Source organism: Hermetia illucens, chromosome 4 (assembly GCF_905115235.1).
Source record: "Hermetia illucens chromosome 4, iHerIll2.2.curated.20191125, whole genome shotgun sequence".
NCBI classification, from domain to species: domain Eukaryota; kingdom Metazoa; phylum Arthropoda; class Insecta; order Diptera; family Stratiomyidae; genus Hermetia; species Hermetia illucens.
Window position 1 is genome coordinate 28338616 of NC_051852.1, and position 23413 is coordinate 28362028.

A 23413-nucleotide genomic window follows, 5' to 3' on the forward strand; every position below is an offset into this window, starting at 1 on the left:
CTTTCCTTCGTCAATGCTACGGGCTAGCTCTGAAGATCTGAGCTGGCTGGATTCTACCTCCTCGCTCTCATAACAGCAACCATGGTCTTAAGAGTTTGTGGCACCAAAACGGCGCACAACAGCGCTAATTAGACTCCCCGGGGCGGCCACTGATACATACCTACCCCATGTACACCTTTAATGAAAATTGTCAAAAATGAATCGATTCATGGATTGCAGTAAAGGCGAACCATTATTTCAACGCAGTATTCGTATCATGTCCCAAAAATGGAGAAAAGCGATTGAAAGTAATGAATTGAAGGCAGACTGAAAACTTTGATTTGATTAGTGTCCAGTCCGATCCTGCTTGCTTATTTTTTTTTTTCAAATCCAGAACCATTCGGCCAAGGTCCATTACTCGACTGCAGAGCAAATAGACGTTATCAGCGTAGTCGAAGCCCTTGAGGAACGATAGACAATGTCCATTGAAGCTGTCTAGGTAATAATGCCACCGAAAATGAGAAGAAAAAATATCAATGACAAAATGCAACCCTGGCGGACTATGCTTTGGCCTTCACTGACTTGTGACATTTAGCAGTCAAATGACGTTCTAGCAATATCTATTAGTTTTCCGGTATGTCCCCCTTGCATGGACCATTCTAGATGCATTTCCAGTTTATGCTGCCGAAAGCAATTCAATTCAATCTATATGACTTGATGCCATTATGATTTATCATTTTTCCTTCATTCGAGGGTAATCCTCTTCCCTGGCTTTAAATTTTCCCGCTCTTTCATCGAACCCTGCGCTATAGTTTCCTGTTTCATTGCCCAAATCGTTCGAGGTCGTCTGAAAACATGCATCTTCTTCTGAGCCTTTCGCATATCATTTGCCCTAATAACTTCTTGCTGAAAACGTTTAGTGGAACGCAACCAGAGTATATAATCTGTTGTGCTTTCATAAAGCTAATATTTATGCCCTTTGTCAGTTTATTCATCGCATTTCAGAGAAGAATAGCTTATAGACCTCCGAAATTCACTTAAAAGGTACAATGAATGTAATTTTGCTTAATATCTTCGTAATATCAATTTCGAAAAGTACTAATGGACCCTTTTCATTTTATACCCAACATGACTATATTCTGTAAAAAAAATGTACACCCCCCTTTCGCATATATGAGGAGCCCCCTTAATCCCGACGCAAAATGGCGCCACTCGCTGCAAGTAACGGAACACATAGACCACAAGTTTTTTCCAAATTTGGTGAAAATCAATTTAGCCGTTTGCGACTGAATCGGGTGTGACAGGCAGACAGACAGACAGACAGATGGACATTCAATCAATTTTAATAAGGTTTTATCTGAAAATGATTCCCGGAAGGCGTTGGAGGAACACCTACCCATCGTTGTCCTACAACTGTAAGTGCATATAATAATAAAGAAACAACCGAGAAAAAATCCTTCCTTTTTGCTTGAATCTAAGTATGTCATTCTCCTATGAATTGGAGCTAAAGAATACACTAAAAACCTTCCCGGCTTGTCATATAATGCGATCAAAAAGAATAGAAATTTGTGGGCTAAAAACCTGCAAAATTTTGAAACTTACTGCTGCCGTCAACAACACTTTGGATAGGGACTCACTTCACGATGAAGACTGGAACGTACACGACAAGGGTATCTGCTCACTTTCTCCAATTCGAGCGAATACAAGCTGGACATTCTGGGTCTAAGCAAGGTAAGATTGTGGGATCCTGGAGAGCACTCCCCTCCTTCTGCGGCAATGGGCTTCTGTACTGAGGAAAGCCGAATGGTAGCAGCCTTAAAGCCGATGTCGGATTATTTCTGACGGTTATCGTAAGGCGGGCTCTTTTAACGTGGGAGCCGGTTTCTGTATACAAAATTCTGGTGTAGGTTAAGGAGTATCACAATTGTACAATGCTATGCACCAACGGAGACTTCCGATATAGGGGAGAAGGATGCTTTCTACGAGCAGTTATATGCAGTTCAAGGGAGACTCCCTAAAGGTAACATTGTGATCGTGATGGGTGATCTGAATGTTAAGGTGGGCTCGGACAAGTGGTGGCGAAGCACGGTCTGGGCGACCGTACCGATAATGATGGAAGGTTCGTGGGTTTCTGCATTTTCCGTTATTGATGACGCATTGTTCCGAGCACAGAGCTTGTCATAAGGTCAGTTGGATTTCAACTGACCAACGACGTTCGTGCAATTAAATTGACCACTTTGCGATCAGAAGTACATTTAGAAATTGTCTTCTGATTATGCGTAACAAGAAAGGAGCTGACATCAGTTTCGACAGGGATCACCTGATGCCGCTCTTGCAGAGTTACAAGTACGATCCAACTGTCGCTCGACAGTAGGAGAGCTATCTTGCTGATCGTACGACAGATATACTGAGTAACCCGCCGGCCACGTCCCGAAGGGACGTCACAAGATCTGGCTGACTGCAGAATCGTAAGAACGCAACGATGAACGGATTACTGCGGATCTGTTACCTCCATTCGTATACAAATCTCAGGAATCGGAGACCTTTCAAGATAGTAGAAGAAGGAGACGATCGTTAAGATCTCAAAGAAGGGTACCCGTTTTAAGTGTGATAATTGGAGGGGTATCTGCGTGCTTCCTGCCATTGGAAAGATAAAAGCTAAAATAATCCTGGAACACATCAAAGAACATTGCAAAAGCTTGATCGACAGAGATCATGCTGATTTCCGCTCCGGGTCGTCCTCCATTAACCACAACAACACTTTACGGATCCTCTTAAAGCAGTGCGCGGAGATTAGATCTTCGCTTTCCCTGCTCTTTATCAATTTTGAAAAAGCGGAGAGTGCATCTGGAGTATGTCACGTGCGGCCCTGAGGTAAAATCTCACGCGAATTTGAAATTCGAAGCGGAATCCGGCGGGTTGCATCTTGTCACCAATATTATTTCTTGTTGTTATCGGTACCGTTCTTCACGCTGCCCTTTCCGTAGAATGTTCAATGCACTATATCTTTCCTTAAGCACCTCGACTATGATCATGATATCTGTTTGCTCTCTCACCAGGGCATGGACTGGCCAAATGGTTCTGGACTAGAAATAGAAGCGAGAATACAGGTTGGACTGAAGATAACCATCAACAAAACCAAGGTTCTCAGTCTGACGGATCATTACACCCCTGGGCTGAGCATCGAAGCCGTCGATCAATTTGTATATCTAGGAAGCGCGGTGTCTGCTCAATTTGTATATCAAGGAAGCGTAGTTTCTATCGACGATGACACCGAACTAGTTGTTACCCAATGCATTAATAGCGTTAGATCCGCTTTCGCTTCCTTATCTAAAATCTGGAAATGTCATTATCTCAACTCCAAAATCAATTTGAGGCTGTTCTATTCTAGTGTTCTTTCTTTGTTGCTATATGGAAGTATCACATGGAAAGTAACCACCATTGTCACTCGCCACAACATTGATCCTCCTCTTGTAGAAGGCAAACATTTTAAAGAGGGTTCTCCCGAACGCATTTTTTCATGCTAAGACCCCAAGTATCCAAGGAATACTCGAGGATTTGCAGGATCAACCGTGCGCGGACTACGTCATCGTAGTTCTTATCGGTTGCGAATCTCGGCGCCCTAAATAGGAGGAATTCTCAATGTTTTCAAATTGGCCGTCTTCTATCTCCATTTCGTGCTGCAATTACCACCATGTATTGCGTCTTACCTTTATTATTTTGCAACCCAATATCACATGCCGTCCACTCGACCTGGATGAAGGCAGTTTGTACATCTCGGGTCGTTCTTCAAATCCAGTCAATATCGTGAGTCTAAGTAATGTAGGGTGGATTTGAAGAGGATAGATCCTATTACACTCTTCTCATCGCATATCGCTTTTCTATGACAAGATTGCATGGTATTTGAATAATCCCGATTTTTCCTCCATCCGCAATCATCGCCACTTCATCTGTTGAAGCCATTTTTTTAAATGGTTTCATCATCATCAACAACGGTGCAACAACCGGTATCCGGTCTAGGCCTGCCTTAATAAGGAACTCCAGACATCCCGGTTTTGCACCGAGGTCCACCAATTCGATATCCCTAAAAGCTATCTGGCGTCCTGACCTACGCAACCGCTCCATCTCAGGCAGGTACTGCCTCGTCTTCTTTTTCTACCATAGGATTTGCCCTTATAGCCTTTCCGGGCTAGATCATCCTCATCTATATGGATTAAGTGACCCGCCCACCGCTCAATAGGAGCCGGATTTTATCCACAACGTGACGGTCAAGGTATCGCTCATAGATTTCGTCGTTATGTAGACTACGGAATCGTCCATCCTCATGTAGGAGGCCAAAAATTCTTCGGAGGATTGTTCTCTCGAACGCGGCCAAGAGTTCGCAATTTTTCTTGCTAAGAACCCAAGTTTCCGAGGAATACATGAGGACTGGCAAGATCATAGTCTTGTACAGTAAGAGCTTTGACCCTATGGTGAGACCATTCGAGCGGAACAGTTTTCGTAAGTTGCAATAGGCTGGCTGCCAATAACCGCGCGCAGATTTCATCCTAGATGTGATTTTCGACCCTAGATAGGAGAAATTTTCAACGGTCTCAAAGTTGTATTCTCCTATCCTTATTCTTCCTGTTTGACCAGTGTGGTTTGATGTTGTTGGTTGATTCGTCTTCGGTGCTGACGTTTCCACCATATATTTTATCTTGCCTTCATTGATGTGCAGCCCAAGATCTCGCGCCAATCGCCGCCTCCTCGATCTGGATGAAGGCAGTTTGTACGTCTCGGGTGTTTCTTCCCATGATGTCAATATCGTCAGCATAGGCCAGTAGTTGGGTGGACTTGAAGAGGATCGTACCTCTTGCATTCACCTCAGCATCATGGATCCCTTTTTCGAGGGCCAGGTTGAAGAGGACGCATGATAGGGCATCCCCTTGTCGTAGACCGTTGTTGATGTCGAATGGTCTTGAGAGTGACCCTGCTGCTTTTATCTGGCCTCGCACATTGGTCAGAGTCAGCCTAATCAGTCATATCAGTTTCGTTGGGATACCAAATTCACTCATGGCCGCGACAGTTTTACTCTGGCTATACTATCATAGGCGGCTTTAAAGTTGATGAAGAGATGGTCATATTCCAACAGTTTTTCCATCGCTTACCGCAGAGAAAAAATCTGATCTGGTGCTGATTTGTTTGGAGTGAAGCCTCTTTGGTATGGGCCAATGATGCTCTGGGCGTATGGGGCTATCCGGGCTAGCAAGATAGCGGAGAATATCTTATAGATGGTGCTCAGCAACGTGATACCTCCATGTCGCCTCCATATTTAAACAATTCGGCTGTAATTCCATCGGCTCCTGGCGACTTATCGATTTTTTAGCCGATGAATTGCACGGACTGTTTCTCCTAAACTTGGTAGTGGCAGTATTTGTCTGTCGGCTTCAGTTGACAGGACCTCCAACTCGCCGATGTTCTGGTTGTTCAGTAGCTCATCAAAGTACTCAACCCATGGCTTCAATATGCCCATTCTGTCGGAAATCAGATTTCCCTCTTTCTCTCGGCAGGATGAGCATCGAGGTGTATAGAGCTTCATCCTGATGACTTGTTAGTAAAACTTCCGCGCCTGGTGCGGTTGCTTCCTGCACTTTTCGAGTTCACCGACTTATTGGCTCTCCCAGGCTCCCTTCTTCCGTCTGAGAAGTCGCTTCTACGCTCGATGGAGTTCGTGATGGGTTTCTGCGCGTGCCCGCGTTCTTTGAGAATGCAACATTTCTCGGTATGCAGCATTCTTCCGTTCCGTAGCTAGCTTACATTCGTCGTCAAACCAGCCATTCCGATTCCTTTTGTGGCCGGGGCCAAATGTGTTTGCGGCCGTATCAATGATAACGTTCTTCAGATGGTTGTTAAGATCATTTGTGGCTGTGTTGTGGGTGGCTTCAGCGTTAACTGCCACCTGATTGCCAGAGGGGATTTTGGGTGTTGTTGTTATTCGATCTTATTTGTGAAAAATCGGAGACTGGCCAACAATCCAATTCGCCTTCTTATAGGTAACCAGGAAGGGGAAGGGATTGTTTTTTGATTAAAGGTATAGAGGGATTCCTAACGTGATCCATCTGCCCCGGTAACAACTAGACTGGTAGCACCTGATAGGTATTCTCTAAGTGCGGCGAGGCCTGGGAAGTTCCCTCTCTAGGCCATTGCAAACCTAAAAATCCTTAATGGATTGATGAACAACTTTCCATCCAGAAACCAAGCGATGTTTACAAATCTCACCACTTTGTTATGACGAGCAATTCATCACAAGACGACCCAATGCCTTTGAATGTAAACAAAACAGAACCCTGTAGGCTAGACTTTCAGACATTTGCTACTTTAATCATTTTATAATTATGACCCTATAAGTTGGCCTCCACGTTTCAGCCAAGCGTTTAAAGCAGGAGCCAATCCTTAAACTGCAAAATTCATGTTACACGAGTAAGGACTTCCAAGCCTTTATGGATAATTCATTTTCCGTTAGTGAAAATGCAGCCGTTTACAATCTGCGTATCTTCTTGTTTTGCTCATCTCTCATTCATTTTCATTCAAATTTAACTTGCAAACACTCTGCCCCGGAGCAACCCGTTCTCCCGGAAAGCATCAAAAGCTCCAGTGGCTTATCGACAAGTTGTATAACGACAGGTTGCCCATATTTCCTTGTTTCGGCTACCAGCAGGGCCAGGACATTGAGGAAGTGGCGAACATACAAACCTACCCCAAACAGAAACGTCCCAACCCCGCACGATGCAATGTTGACAACTCACGAAGGCCTTGCACGCAGAACAACCAAATTCTCCGCCACCGAACGGCAGAAATTCAAAATGGAACGGACCCTTGGGTTCCCAGGAAACCAGTTGAATCTCCACCGTCTGTCAGCCACCCCTAACGAACCACCCGACCACGGCTCCACCACCGACAGCAGCAGAACCGATCGTAGGGAAAGCGTCGACGGCGGCTACCAGTTTTCTTTCGCCCCCGTGTGCGATTCAGTGCCAGCGGTGGCAACGGAGTTTTCCCGACCCCGAGCACACAACACTCAATATACTCACCCGCCAGCCGACGACCAGGCACAGTGCATAAACGCCAGAAAATCCGCTGCTGTTGCTTCTGCTTCCTTCGCGGCCGCCGAGCATTTCACTGACCACCGACACACCACTCGCGCGACAAGGGCACCACCGCCGACGACGTCCGCGGCTGCGATTTTCCTTTCGTCCCTGCGGCGCGGAAACGGCAATTGCAAAATTGAAACTTCACTCAAAACAGACACGAGAACGCTTGCGATCGTCGACGCGACACAGGAAGAACCTCTTCTTCCTGAGGGGTAGAAAATAAAACTAAACCGAGCCGCCGATGTGCAAACGTCACATACACGCATCCATGCCGCCGCCGTCGTCGGAACGCGACTACTCCACTTCGTGCGATACAAATTCACAGTCGGCCCTCATCAATTCATCAATTCCGCGGCGATGGTGCCCCGAAGCCGGCCCGACTGCCAGATGGTTGCTCTCCAGCCGCGCACACAGCCACACTCCGGAAAATGGTCTCGTGTAGCGACAGTGTCGGGCAATTGAATCGCGAGATGCACTCTCATTTTCCCCTGGCGCTCTCCCGTGTACGTACACGGAATGGCTACCGATTTAGGTGCTTAGGCGTTAGGCGATTACCCGAAATAGCGTCGCATTGACATCAAAATGGCGGACGTCTACGACATGGAGAGCCAAGCTTCCCGATTGCACGATCAACGCGACAGTGGGTGGTGTGTAGATTCGAACAAGGATAATGAACTCTGATGGATTAGAAGCTTTGCTGATTTCGTTTGATTGATGTGTAAGGACGAAGCAAATGCGAGATAAACGATAAAAGACTGATATCGAAGCTTGCATATAATTGTTGTTGCTTAAATGCAAGCTAAATTTAAATGAGGAATTTTCAACAATATTGTTAAGAAGGAAACGCTACAAGGTAAATAAGAATGATATAAAAAGCTGATAATAAGAAACAAGTCGGGAAACCGGAACAAGTATGAAAGGTTTTGTTTGCTTCTTCTGTGAGTATATTTGAGTCCAGAACTATCTCATTTGTACGTAGCCCGTTATGTATATCCATTCAGCATGTCTGACTACCCACTTCAGTGTGATAATGATATTCAGTTGCAGTAAATTTACACGGTAAAGTCAACTTTGAGGTACTGTAACTTTGTTACTAATGGTATGATTCTAATCAAACTTGGGGATAATATGCTTCATATTATATTTTATACTACTACCAACTTTTATAATTCTGGGATAAACTTAAGGGAGGTTTTGCTCAATTTTCCCAAAAATATGGTAATATACTATTATTAACTTAATTTGAACGGATATTGATATGGAGAGTATTTTGAGGCGTGGGCATCATATAGAGGCAGCTTCATTAATTTTTTCAGATTTTTCGGTTGAGTAGTTTCTGAGAATGAGTCCGTTAAAGAAATTGTCACTTTCCACCACTCCCACTCCCTGCCTTCCTAACAAATCACAAAACTAAGACCGGCTTCGAAAACTACTAATCATCATTTCATTTGATATCCCACATGACTATATTCAGTAAAAAAAAATGTTGCATCCTCCTTTTACATGTATGGGGACACCCCCTAAAACTCAACATAGAAGGATATCACTCAGTACATGTCTGGGGGTCCACAGTTCCCACCTTCTCACCAAGTTTCTTCACAATCGGTATAGCCCTTTCTGAGAAAAGTGCTTGTGACAGACAGACAGTCACCAGGGACGAGCTGATGGGGATCTGCAGTCGAATAGGCGACAGTAAAGCCCCGGGTCTTGACGGCATACCCAACTTGCCGTCAAATGTAGCCCGGATATGTTCGCGGAGCTGTTCGACACGTGCATGTCGGAGACCCATGTCTTCTAGACACTATAGACCCATGTCTTCTAGACACTATGAGTAAAATGTTGGATCGGGTCATTTATAATAGATTACTTCCAGTCGTCGAGAGCCAAGGGGGCCTTTCAGATAGGCAGTATGGGTTCCGTAAAACCAGATCAACCATTGATGCCATCAAAATGGTTACTGGCTTGGCCGAAAATGCAATTCACGGAAGGGGTTGTACCAGCAAATATTGCGTGGTGGTAACCCTGGATGTGAGGAATGCATTTAACTCGGTGAATTGGGACCTTATACGAAAGTCTCTGGCGATGATTAGTGTCCCCACCTACCTCGGTGCTATTATCGATAGCTACTTGAAAGAGCGGACACTCTGGTATAATACCGATGATGGACCTAAAGAGTACGTTGTCTCCGCGGGCGTCCCACAGGGCTCTGTACTAGGCCCACTACTGTGGAACATCATGTATAATGATGTACTCAACCTTCCGGTTCCGGAGGAGACCATGGTGGTGGGTTACGCCGATGATATAGCACTGGTTGTGGTCGCAAAGCATCTCGAGGATACTCAAGCGAAGCAATCAGTGTTGTTAAGGCTTGGTTAGGGAGTGCTGGACTGGCACTCGCTGAGGAAAAGACGGAAGCGGTCCTCATCACTAAGCGCCGCAAAAGAAATTACGCCTGCATTAGAATCGGGAATCGGATCATCACTTCCAAGCTGGCCATCAAATACTTGGGGATGATGATAGACGGAGGACTTAATTTTAAGCAGCACATAGAGCATACTTGTAAAAGAGCATCCACCACGAGTATTGCTCTGGCAGGGATGATGTCGAGCGTAGGAGGCCCGCGGCACACTTGCAGGCTGCTCATAGCCAGGGTAGTGAGCTCTATCATGCTGTATGCAATCCCAGTTTTGGGAAAAGCACTGCAGGTTTTAGGCAATACACATAAATTGAGTACGGTTTACAGAAGAACATCCCTCAGGATGTGTTCTGCCTTCAGGTCCGTCTCAGACGATGCAGCGTTCGTCATCTCGGGAATGATGCCAATTGACATCCTGGCAACCGAAATGATAAACATTTATAACACCAGGTCCATCTCTCCCTTATCTCAGGTGAAAAAAGCCGAAAGGCAGAGATCCATAAGCAGATGGCAACAGCGATGGGACCAGTCAGAAAAGGGTCGTTGGACTTACAGGTTGATCCCTTCCATCGGGGAGTGGCTGGAGAGAAAGCATGGGGAGATCAATTATAATCTCACGCAGTTTCTCACCGGCCATGGAAGGTACCGTCAATACCTGTACAGGTTTAAATTGGACGCCTCGCCTAATTGTCCAAACTGCGACGGGGTCCCAGAGGACCCAGCCTACGTTTTCTTCCAGTGTCCTAGGTTCGTGGAAGAAAGGAGGAACCTGGAGGAAACTCTAGGTGAACTGCTATCACCGGAAAATTTTGTGCGGAGAATGGTAGTTAGTTAGTTTAGTTAACTAGGGGGAGCCGCAGCCCCGAGCACTCAGGCCATTATTAGGCCCATTGTACTATCCCCGTAGTTGCCTATTCAATGGCTTCCCGCCTACGGTGTTCGCAGGCTTTAGCGAATCTGAGAACATTCTCCAGAGGCAGAGAGTGTGCAGATTCTTCATTGAAGAAAACCTTGCCAAGGTGTCTTCGTCTAAGATCTGAGGATGCCGCGCAGTTGCATAAAAAGTGCAGGGCCGTTTCCTCCTCCTCCTCACATTGGCTGCACACAGCCGAAACCACTACCCCAATCTTTTCCATATAGTAGTTTAAGGGGCAGTGTCCCGTCAAAAGCCCTACTAGGGTTTTCATGTCCCACTTCTTAAGGGACAACCAAAATGCCGCTTGCCGGCAAGAGTGCAAATTTCTCCACTCGGTTGCGTAGATCCTTGCAATTTCACCCTTCAGAGTAGACTTGACAGTAGATGGTCGGATTCCAAGAGCTGGTTCTGGCCCCACCATTGTGGATCCAGACCCTCGGCAAGCTAGTCTGTCAGCCTCCTCATTGCCGGCGATGTTAGAGTGCCCCGGCACCCACATCAGGAATGTTTCGTTCAGTCGGCCAAGTGCCAGCAGCACCTGATGACAACTCCACACCAACTTGCTTGATATGTTATTGCCATTTAGCGCCGATAATGCCGCCCGACTGTCGGAACAGATTCGAATGGTGCGACCCCTCCATTTCTGTCGCAGACATTCTTCTGTTGCCAATGAAATGGCATATATCTCCGCCTGGAATATGGTCGTCATTTTTCCGAGAGGTCGGGCCAGTTCTATAATCGGATTCTCCGAGAACACCCCTGCACCTGATCCATCCTCCATGACTGACCCGTCGGTGAAGATGATTAGGCCTGTAATCTGAAAAGACTCATGGCCACTTGTCGACCATTCTTCTCTTTCGGTGATTACGACAGTGTATGTGTTTTCAAAGACGAATCTGGAAACCATATGATCGGTCGGCATCAGGGCTACCGGATGTTTTTCAAGGAATTTCCAGATAGACGCATGCCCGTTGGATTGGCCGCCTTTCCACGCCCCAATGGTATCGAGCCTATATGCGTCGTTGGCCGCTTTCCGTTTCACCTCCAAGTGAATTGGGGGTAAATTTAGGATAGTTTCAAGTGCCGCAGTCGACGTAGTACTCATTGCTCCAGTAATACTTAGGCAACCAAGTCTCTGAATCTGCGTTAGCAGCTTCCTGCTGTTAGCAAAGTTCAGTCTTGGCCACTAGACGATGCATGCATACATCAAAATGGGTTTTATTATGGATTTATACATCCAGTGTATCCCTTTAGGTGAAAGTCCCCAGGTCTTACCTATCGCATTCCTACAGCACCAGAGTAATCTGCAGGATTTCTGATATTAATAATAATAATAATCGTTGGCGCAACAATCCATATTGGATCAGGGCCTTGAAGTGTGTTAGAGCACTTCATTCAAGACCGTAACGGTACACTACAATACGCTGTAGGAGGCAATGTGGTCAGCATTGCGCTCGCCCGAGATTATTACCCTGATTTGACTCAGGTACTCATTCACAGCTGAGTCGACTGGTATCCGACGTCAAATCACGATACAAATCCCACTGCCGCCAGCGAGATTTGAACCGCGATCTTCCGTACGACAGCCTTGTGCTCTAACCACTCCGCTATCCGGACACTCTGATGACATTTCTGATATTGTTCCTGGATATGATGCTTCCACGTTAACTTGGAGTCGAAATGTACTTCTAAGTACTTTACTGTTTGTGCCAGCTGGATTTCCGCCCCCGCTAAGGTGGGTAGCGTATAGCTACCCCACCTGACGTTCCTAGTGAACATAACTAGTCCAGTCTTCCACACTGTGTCCGCAAACTTGCCGGTAATTATTACGGCTAGGTCGTCCGCAAATGCTTGCGCGAAGACTTTTTTGTCCTCCAGGAGCCACAGCAGGGTATCCATCACCAAGAGCCATAACAGTGGAGAGAGAACCCCTCCCTGTGGGCAGCCCCTGAGATATCCTGCTTCAATAGACTTCTGGCCGACCGATATATCACGGATAATTATTATGGCTAGATCGTCCGCAAATGCTTGCGTCCTCCAGGAACCATAACAAGTTTTCTATTACAGGGATCATAACAAAGGGGAGAGAACTCCTCCCAGTTAGCAGCCCCTAAGATATCAATAGACTTCTCCCCGACTAATATGTGGATCTTTCTCCACTCTAGCATGTGAAGGATCCAACTGATTAGCAGCGGTTCGATTCCATGCTGTCTTGCCGCATCACAAATTGCCGCGAATGAGGCATAATTGAAGGCACCTTCGATGTCCATGAATGCGCCTAAGGCGTATTCTTTTTCGAACATCGCCTTTTCAATTTTTGCCGTAAGTTCATAGAGTGCTGTCTCCGTGGTTGTGCCTTTCTGGTAGGCCTATGGTGAAGTGGCCACTTAGGAATGTGTGTATCCCTTATGAACCGATCTACTAGTCTTTCTAGTCCTTTTAGCGGAAAGGACGTTAGGCTGATCGGTCGAAAGCTTTTTGCGTCTGTGTAGGTGGGTTTTCCTGGTTTGGGAATGAACAACACCTTCACATCACGCCATTTAATTGGAATATAAGCGTGTGCTAGGCATGCGCGATATATATTCCGAATATGTAGACCCATGGCATCCATTCCTTCTATTACTAGCGCAGGGATGATGCCATCCGGGCCTGCAGACTTGTATCTATGGAACGAGTTAAATGCCCATTTCACTCGCTCCAGTGATACTACTTTGCATGCCAGATTCCAGTCTCTCGGTTGAGGGCTGAATGCACCTGTTGGCCCTGTTATGTGATGCAGTCATCAACTCGGCTCTGCAACCATGTTTGGACGAACCCTTAGCCCTTTCAATTTTTATCCGATTGAATTTTTAAAATGAAATTTTCTAGTGAGTGAATAGGATTTTTTCCACGAATTCAAATTTAATAATTCTTCGGCCGTCCAAACAATTTTTTTTGAAAAAAAAATTAGGCGAACCGATTTAAATTGATACCAAAAATCCTATTCGGAAAAGGCATAAGGCTGGATGAGTTCGTTTAATTTCATTTAGTGAGGGAACCGTAGCTTCAAGCACTCAGCGCTTTTGTTAGGCAAATTCTACTATCCCCGCCTAAGGCGTTCGCAGGCTTTCGCGAATCTTAGAACATTATCCAGAAACAGATGTGCAAAATCTTCTTTGAAGAAAAACCTTACCAAGGTATCTTTCTCCAAGGTATGATGAGGCCACGTAGCTGCTTATGAAGTGCAGGGTCGTCTCTTCCTCCTCCTCAGATTGGCGGCATATAGTCATCCCATTTTTTTCACTCTGTGGTTTACGGATCAGTGTCCCGTTAAAAGCGCTACTAGGGTTTTCATGTCCCACTTCTGTCCCTTAAGAAAAAAATCGCTCTAGCGACTCGGAGTTCGCCTGTTGGCAGAAGTTCTAATTATTCCATTCGGTTGCGTGAATCCTTGTAATTTCATCCTTAATAATAGACTTGACAGTAGATGGCCAGATGCCAAAAGCCGATTCTGGCCCCATCGTTGGAGATCCAAACCCTTGACGAGTTTGTGAGCTTCCTCATTATCAGCGACGTTTTAGTGTCCTGGCACCCACATCATAAATGTTTCGTTCAGTCGGCCAAGTTTCAGCAGCAACTGGTGGCAACTCCACACCAACTGGCTTGATATGGCGTTTTTGTTTAACACTGATAATGCTGCCCGATTGCCGGAACAACCCCGCAATTTTTATTGCAAATAGACTTCTACTGCCAATGAAATGAGATATATCTTCCCCCGGAATATGGTCGCCATTTTTCTGACAGGTCGGACCGGATCAATAATCGAATTTTCGAGAACACCTCTACCCCTGATTCGGCTTCCATGAATCCAAATGGGTAAGGGGTAGATTTAGGATAACTACGGGTGCCGCAATAGGCCTAGCACTCATTGTTCTAGTAATACTGAGGCAATCGGAGCTCTGAATCTGCGGCAACAATTTCCCACTGTTAGTAAAGTTCAGTCTAGACCACCAGACGATGGACGCATACATCAAAATGGGTTTTATTATAAACCCATTGTGGTGAAAGTACCCAGGTCTTAACTATCACAGTCCTACAGCAGCAGAGCCATCTGCAGGACTTGGAATCAAAATATACTCCTAAATGGCGTCCACCCTAAATCCGTTACGGGGGCATCAACTGAGGATTATATGCAGAGCTGCTTCAAACGGTCACGTTCTGTGCTCAAAAACTTACCGATAATTATTATGGCTAGATCGTCCGCAAATGCTTGCGTCCTCCAGGAGCCATAGCAAGTTTTCCATTACAGGGGCCATATCAAAAGGGAGAGAACTCCTCCCACTTAGCAGCCCCTAAGATATCAATAGACTTCTCTCCGACTAATATGTGGATCTTTTTCCAATCTATCATGTGAAGGATCCAACGGATTAACAGCGGATCGATTCCATGCTGTCTTGCCGCGTTACAAATAGCCGCGAATTAGGTATAATTGAAGGCGCCTTCAATGTCCATGAATGCACATAAGACGTATTCTTTATCGGACATCATCTTCTCAATTTTCGCCGTTAGCTTATGAAGTGCAGTCCCCGTGGACTTGCCTTTCTGGAAGGCATGTTGCCCACAGTGAAGTGTCCACCTAGGGATGTATGTATCCCTTATGAACCGATCTACTAATCTTTCCAATCCTTTTAGCAAAAAGGAAGTTAGACTGATCAGTCGGAAGCTTTTGCGTTGGTGTAGATAGGTTTCCCTGGTTTGGAAATAAATATCACCTTCACATCACGCCAGTTAATTGGAATATAAGTGTACGCTAGACAAGCACGGTATATATTCCGAATATGTAGACCCAGGGCATTCATTTCCTCTAATGCTAGAGCTGGAATAATGCCATCCGAACCTGCTGGCTTCTATCTGCAGAGCGAGTTAAATGTTCATTTCTCTCGTTCCAGTGATAGTATTTTGTATACCAGAGACCAATCGTTCGATTGAGGACTGTATGCATCTATTGATCCTGAGATGAGATTTTGGATGTTGCCTGGAAAGTGCACTTCAAGCAAATAATTTGCCTTTCTTCATTGTTTCCTTTTTCACTCGGCAACAGATCAGGTTTTCTCTCTGCCGCAAGCGATGGAAAAACTGTTGGAATATGGCCATCAGTTACACCATTTTCCATCGACTTCAAGGCCGCCTATGATAAAATGGGCAGAGTAAAACTGTACACAACCTTGGGAGAATTTGATCCAAGGTTGACCCTGACCAATGTGCAAGGCCAGATAAAAGCAGCAGGATCACTCTCGAGAGCATTCGACATGAACAACGGTCTAAGGCAAGGAAATGCCCTATCGTTTACCCTTTTTAACCTGGCTCTCTAAAAATTGATCCGTAATACTGAGGTAAATGCAAGGGGCACTCTCTTCAAGTCCACCCACTGGTCTATTGGCCTATGCTGACGATATCGACATCATGGGAAGAACGACCCGAGATGTACAAACTGCCTTCATCCAAATCGAGCAGCTGGCGCGAGAGCTTAGGCTGCACATTAATGAAAGCAAGATGAAATATATGGTGACAACGTCAGCATCAAAAACCAACCAACCAACAACATCAAACCGCACTGGTCAATCAGGAAGAATAAGGATAAGAGACTACAATTTTGAGACCGTTGATAATTTCTTCTATCTAGGGTCGAAAATCACAACCGATAATAGCTATGACGATGAAATCCGCGCATGGTTATTGGCAGCCAATAGTGCCCATTTCATCTTACAAAAACTGTTCCGCTCGAAACGTCTCACCATAGGATCAAAGCTCTTACTGTACAGGACTCTGATTTTGCCAGTCCTCATGTATTCCTCGAAGACTTGGGTTCTTAGCAAGAAAAATTGCGAACTCTTGGCCGCGTTCGAGAGAAGAATCTACCGAACAATTTTTGGGATCATATATGAGGATGGACGATTCCGTAGACTTTATACCGTCGAAATGTATTATCGATACCATGACCGTCAGGCTGTGGATAAAATCCCGCTCAATAGGTTGCGGCGGGCGAGTCACTTAATCCATATGGATGAGGATGATCCAGCCCCATAACTATAAGGGCAATATCTATGGTAGAAAAAGATGACGAGGCAGGCCCTCAATGAGATGGAGCGATGGCGTAGGTCAGGACGCCAAACAGCTTTTAGGGATATCGAATTGGTGGACGTTTGGAAGTATCGAATTCCAAATATTATTAACAAAGTTATAAAGGTCAAAATATTGTTATTTCATGTAGATTTATCCCAATCTAATACGTGAATGACATCATCGTCATATAAAGTGACCTCATATGAACGACGGAGTTGGATATAGCAATGAATATTCTGAATTTGCAACCATGTACGAATGGAAAAACTCGCATAGGAAATCTCTCATACAAGACCTACACGCAACGTTTATCCCCGAAGCGTCCAGCTTCTGGTTACTATCAGCTCTAATTGAATTCTTTCCGATGGGCTACTATATAAGAAATTTTCAAGTCTAATGTAAAAGAAGCTGACTTGGCAGAACAGAGGAAAATATCAAAAGTACTCCTGAAACAAATCCTGAACATGAGGTCTACCGAAGATAGAATTCCATCGGAAACTCAGAATGCTCTGACGAAGAAGGCGAGATGGGCTAAACGATTATGTTAATGATAATTTAGGAAGAAGATTTGTAGATTATTGTCAAAGAACGAACTCCGATACTTAATAATCTACGTTTACAAAACGGAAGATAAACTGAAAATGATGAAAAGACGGTACATTATCTACTAGCGGTGCTCTCTCTTCGAGCAGGGGTTCTGGCCGAGGGACTGGTCCTTGAAATCATACCACTTGCGCGGGTTAAGTGTACATATATTTTGTTCCAAAGATACAAATCTAGGGCACCTGCTTGGTTAGTAATAGAGGGCATGGATATGCTGAGTTTACAAATTAATATTTTGTTTTTCGTATTCCTAGCTTACGTTTATATTATCAGAGCAGTTTACCTAGATTGACATGAACAGTATTTAGTCAATTGGCCGAACGGCTCTTGAGATACATTTATATTACGGCGCTTACTAGAAAGCCGAAACTACGAAAATTTATTGCTAAGCTTGAAAAAGCAATATCTGACAGAAAATGAGCCTTAAGGGATTATATCTGTTTCAACATTTTTTTTTTCCCAGATTTTTTTCATTGGTTTCAAATACGCTAAAACACTTGTATAAAAGAGAAATTTTCTTAAAATAAGAGTTACTCTAGTAAGTCCTCCGACTCTCTTTCCAATATGGCAAGGAGATTCGATGCAACATTGCAGCAACCAGAAAAGGCGTGCAAAAGCAAAATACGGCTGTGAAAAGCTAACTGTATGGTGCTTAGATAGCAGAGTTGGAGTGAACCATATTATTATTTCGGAAAGTTACAGCATTTTTAAACTTTAAACACGCTTCCCTCGATACTATGTTTTCGAAATTGGTGAGCAGTAGAGCTCGAAGAGCTTTCATCTGATCGATTTGAAAATTTACCTGCAACTTCTTCTTTTCATTTTTGTTCGGGATGAGTCCATATTCAGTTAAAGTTAGACCGGGCCAAAAGAAGAGCTTACCCCCACGTCCACGAACCCGTCGTTTGGTGTATAGTACCCAACTATACAAAAATAAGAACTAAAGGTTTCGTCCTAGGCAGAGACAACTCATCAGACGCTGCCCTAGGAACAGCGTGACTGGAAGTGACAACAGGTGGAAAACGCTGCTTTATATAATCACAAAACTACGACAAGAGTAGAAATTATATACAAGTCTAAACCGTCAATAGTTTGAGCCTAAGCTGAGCCCAAGCTAGACTTTTGTTTTTGATATTCATTATCCTGTAAAGTGCACACAATTTTCAACAACCCTTTTCTTTGCAAATGTGTGAAAAAAGCTTATGTAGCTCACTTAAAAAAAAGTGTATGCTTAAAAATGGTGACAGAAATGAGTTCTAGTCCACACCGAGGAAGATTTTCAAAAAAAATTTAGCATAGTTTACATGGTCCTACAGCCGCCATTTTGTAAAAAAAAAAATATTAATAATTACATGACTTGCGGTTTCGTCCAAGGCAGAGGCAACTTTCCAAACACTGCCTCAACTGGAAGTGTAGCGTGACCGAAGTGGCTACAAGGTGGCATCTGCTCCCTTATTAGAAACTAAAAAAAACACATGTGTATGAATTATAACCAGGACAAAAACGTCTGGTAAAATTCAGGTCTCTATACTAGATTTTTGTTTGTGAATTGACGGAGTCCCAATGTGGCCATCCACTTAATGGCGCACCGGATCATTTGGGAAGTAACATACTTGCCTCTGCCCTGGAAAAAACTGCAAGTCATATAATTTTTGGGTGTTTGGCCAAGAATGAGGAGTCACAACCGTGGAAGTATGTTGCTTCCCAACTCGTTGGATTCGGCGGACTTAGAACTCCCTCCATTCCAAAACAAAAATCTTGTCAATGATAATTTTTCTTCTCTCGAAAAATTTTGAAAAAAAAAACCCATCGCAGGTTTAGTGCCCTCCATGCTAGATGCTTCGTAATGTCCAGAAAACAGCATAGCAGCTCTCGCACTCTTTGCTGGTAACCAACTAAGCATAGTATAGGTCCTAGGGTGAAACGTGGATTGGTACACATGATGGAGCATAAAACCGGAGAAACGCCTGCTAACCAACACCAACAGCTCTACTACCAAACCCTATCTCCACTTCCACGTGGTGATCGCTGGGAGTTTTATTCTTAATAAAAAACTGCAGACGGAGAAGGATGAAGGCGAGTCTCCCGCGCCTAACAACGGGACAAATTGTACCAACTAGTCCTCCAGGTTGGGGGTTGGGCAGGGCTGACGACCCTACATGGAAAACCGATGTTACGAATCCACAGAAGGAGTCTCGGACAGGATGGAATTTAAAACGACGAACCCGATAACGACAATGGAATAACGATTTGCGCATTTTCTCATGGAAAGTGTGCTCCCTGTACAGGCCGAATGCAGCTCAGCAGCTGGCCGATACTCTGTCCCAATATAAGGCTGATGTGACAGCGTTGCAAGAAATACGCTGGACAGGGACCGGTTTCCTGGAGAAGAGTCACTACACCATATATAATAGTATAGCGGCCATCTAGTAAATCATGTGCTCGGAGTGGGTTTCTTAGTCTGCCAAAAAATGCTATCGGCTTTGAAAATATAAGTGAAAGGCTATGCACTATGCATTTGCAAGGAAAATTTAGAAATATAAGCCTCATTAACGTTCACGCCCCTACAGAGGAGACTCCACAGTAGGAGAAGGACACCTTCTACGAGGCAGTTGAGCGGACCCTCGAAATCTGTCCCAAGTACGATATCAAAATCATACTTGGAGATTCCAACAGTCAAGTAGGGATGGAGCCTATATTCAAGCGATATTTTGCTTACATAGGGATACCAATAATAGCGGACTGCGGATTATTCAGTTAGCAGTATCGTAAGAAATGGTGTTGGAAGTACCTGGTTTGCGCGGAAACCGGTTCACAAACATACGTGCGCTTCTCCAGACGGGACCACTTTCAACCAAATTAACCACGTGTTGATCGAACGCCGCCACTTCTCAGCCTTGATGAATGTCAGAACATATAGGGGGGCCAATATAGACTCGGATCACTATCTCGTTGATATAGTCCTCCTGGTTCGAATTACAACGCCACCCAGAATCCCCTCTGACAATCAAGTGAGAGTGAATACTGAAACCATTCACATCGCAACCCTCCGTAACACTTATAAGAGGGAAATGGATGTCGCAATATCCGCAGCTAACAGATGTCCTGGAGATGAAGCATTAACAAATAATCTTAACAACCACCTGAAGAATCATTGAGATGGCCATAAACATATTTGGCCTCAGCTGCAAGAAAAGTCGGAACGACTGGTTCAACGATGAATGTAAACTAACAACGGAACGGAATGCTGCATACCGAGAAATGTTGCATTCTTAAAGAACGCAGGAACACGCAGAGACCCATCACAAACTCCGTCAAGCGGAAAAGCAACTTCTCAGACGGAAAAAGGAAGCCTGGGAGAACCAACAGGTCTGTCAACTAGAAAAGTACAGGGAGCAACCGCACCAAGCACGCACGTTTTACCTACAAGTCAGAAGGATGAAGCCCTGTACACCTCGATGTTCACGCTGTCGAGACAAAGAAGGAAATCTAATTTCCAACAGAATGGACACATTGGAGCGATGAGTTGAATATTTTGATGAACTGCTCAATCAACAACCAAAATATCGGCGAGTTGGAAGAAGAAACAGTTCGTGCAATTCACCGGCTTAAAAACCATAAGTCGCCAGGAGCTGATGGAATTACAGTCGAATTAGTTAAATATGAAGACGATCAACTACACCAAGCAATCCATCAACTTATGCTCAAGGTGTAGGACAGCGAATCAATGCCTGACACTAGCAACGAGGCATTATCTGTCCCATACATAAAAAGGAGATATCAGGCAGTTCAGCAATTATAGAGGTGTCACGTTGCTGAGTACCATCTATAAGATATTCTCCGCTATCTTGCAAGGTCGGATAGCTCCATATGCCCAGAACATCATTAGCCCATACCAAAGAGGCTTCACTCCAGACAAATCAGCAAGAGATCAGATTTTCTCTGTGCGGCAAGCGATGGAAGAACTGTTGGAATGTGGACATCACTTGTACCACCTTTCCATCGATTTTGAGGTCGTCAGCAGCAGGATCGCCCTCGGGATCGTTCGACATCAACAACGGTCTAAGACAAGGAGATATCCTATCGTGCATCCCTATAACCTAGAAAAAGTCATCCGTTATGCTGAGATAGTTGCAAGAGACGCCATCCTCTTCAAAGCCCACCCAACTGCTGGATTATGGTGATGATATCGACATCATCCAGATTTAACAGGGGGCGCAAGACCTTGGGCTGCGCATCAATGAAGCCAAGACGAAATAGATGGTGACAAACGAAAATAACAAAGATAGGATACAAGAACTTTTAGACCTTTGATAATTTCTCCTATCTAGGATCGAAAATCACAACCGATAACACCTACGACCATGAAACCCGCGCACGGTTGTATTAGGTGGGGAATACCTACGGTAGAAAAAGAAGACGAGGCCTGCCTGAGGTGGAGCAATGGCGTAAGTCAGGTGGACCAGGTGGACTTCGGTGCAAAACTGGATGGCTGGAGTTCTTTATTAAGGCAGACCTAGTCCCTTTGGGCGATTTATTTTAACAGCTCCGGTGTTTATACAAAAGACGAAGAAAATTGATTTAAGATTTTGAAGAAGATCTTTTGCAGTGAGGATAGATTTCATTATATTCACTCAAGCCATCAATACATACATAAGGTAGATTCAACTCAGTTTGATTTGGAATAGCCTTTCAGTGCTTCTTAAGAAACCTCGATCAAATTGGATACAATTCTAAAGGAATATTGAGACACAAATATGCTTTTTCCCAAAACTCGCAATAAAAACAAAGTTAAATTCACAGGAAATGTGGATACTGGCGTTGATACTTTCTAGAATTTTCACTGAAAGGTCTAAATTGATCTGCTTTTGCGGCAAGAACGCCAGTTGAAGACGCGGAATAAGAAGGTGGAGTTCGTAAAAGTATGATCCCAATTCCTCTGTAAAACGAGAAAAAAAATCGGATGTTGTTGCTGGTGCAGGATCTACAGGAAAGTGAGGAAAAAAATGTTGGTTGGTACGATGGTCGATGTGATTGAGTATCAGCCTTTTGATTCTCGTACACCGAGTTCGAATCTTGATTGCATCATGATCGTTCCTTCCACAATATAAATACATATAACTTTGAAAAGAAATTAAACAAATAACCAACAAACAACATTAATTATAAGCCAAAACAGGGAGCCTGTTTCATGAAAGGGGCTGGAAGTATTTTTGTATGAGGGACCTAAGACATAGAAGTATATCCTAAATTACCAAGAAAATATACGAATTTATTTGAAATTTCATCTCGAGCAGATCAACTGCTGAAGCATATGCTATTATTAAGGTGAAACGAGAACCTTTGTGTTGCCCGCCCACTAGATTTAGGGAATGTTAAGGGGGATCTAGAGGCAATAACAGGGTGTTTAGATAGTTATCATAGATCAATAGGAGAACTTCTTTCCCTCTTATTGGGGTCCTTTGGATGATTATTTCCATAATGCATAATAAAAAATAAATTCAATGGACAAAACTTTTTTCGGGTATAAAAATAGTTCGAACCTCATCCCCAACCTCCCTTCTTCGCGAAACTCGACGAGATCAAAAGGATTTCTTCCGTATCCGAGGTAAATGTTACATGACAAACATGACAAATGCCAAAGAAATTAATTAATAGCACTAAACGGAAAAACCATTAGCGATGGTGGTGATGTACCAAGTAAAAAACGAAAACTATGTAATCTTTGCCGCGATGATAGTACTTGCAAACTTTTTGAACCAATCTGCCAACTTCAAAATAACAACTGTGGATTAAACCATACCCAGAGCGTCACCTTTAGACTATGCCGGTTTTACATAGCCTCAAACAACAAAATTAACAAACTTTATTAAGGATTAATACCGTTGCGCCGAAAAGCATTAGTTGTTATTAAATCTCAGCCATATACGTTTGCACTTTTTATTGGGGAAGCAAAGATATGAGTTCAAATAGCCCCCGCTTGAAAAGGGACCTCGGAAGTTTCACCAGACAAGGATCAAGGAAAATCAAAGTTTTTAGTTAGAGAGATAATAATTCCACACTGACAACAAATCTCGAAAATCACTTTTCCCCATAAACACAAAGTTGGGAAAACAATCATGATTCCGAACGGTTTTATAACTTAAATTTAGTATTCCTTTTAACGTGTGAGCCAGAAGGCTACCAAATCCTTTCAAGAAAGTTGTAATTGCATAGACCTTTCCAGAAATTTCAGAAAATCGTAGAATCCGGTAGTGTCTATTTGAG

General features: G+C 44.1%; 1 protein-coding gene across 4 annotated transcripts in view; it reads right to left on the bottom strand.

The window, feature by feature from the left end:
- Positions 1-23413, bottom strand: part of LOC119653523 — a 202944-nt gene that overhangs the window by 41217 nt on the left and 138314 nt on the right. For 3 of the 4 annotated variants that reach the window (XM_038058193.1, XM_038058192.1, XM_038058190.1), the window contains exon 1: positions 7050-7386. The exons of the other annotated variant lie outside the window; for it this stretch is intronic. The gene's annotated coding sequence lies outside the window, so the exon portion shown is untranslated. Of the gene's footprint in view, positions 1-7049; positions 7387-23413 lie in introns of those variants that run through there. 4 annotated transcript variants of the gene reach the window in all.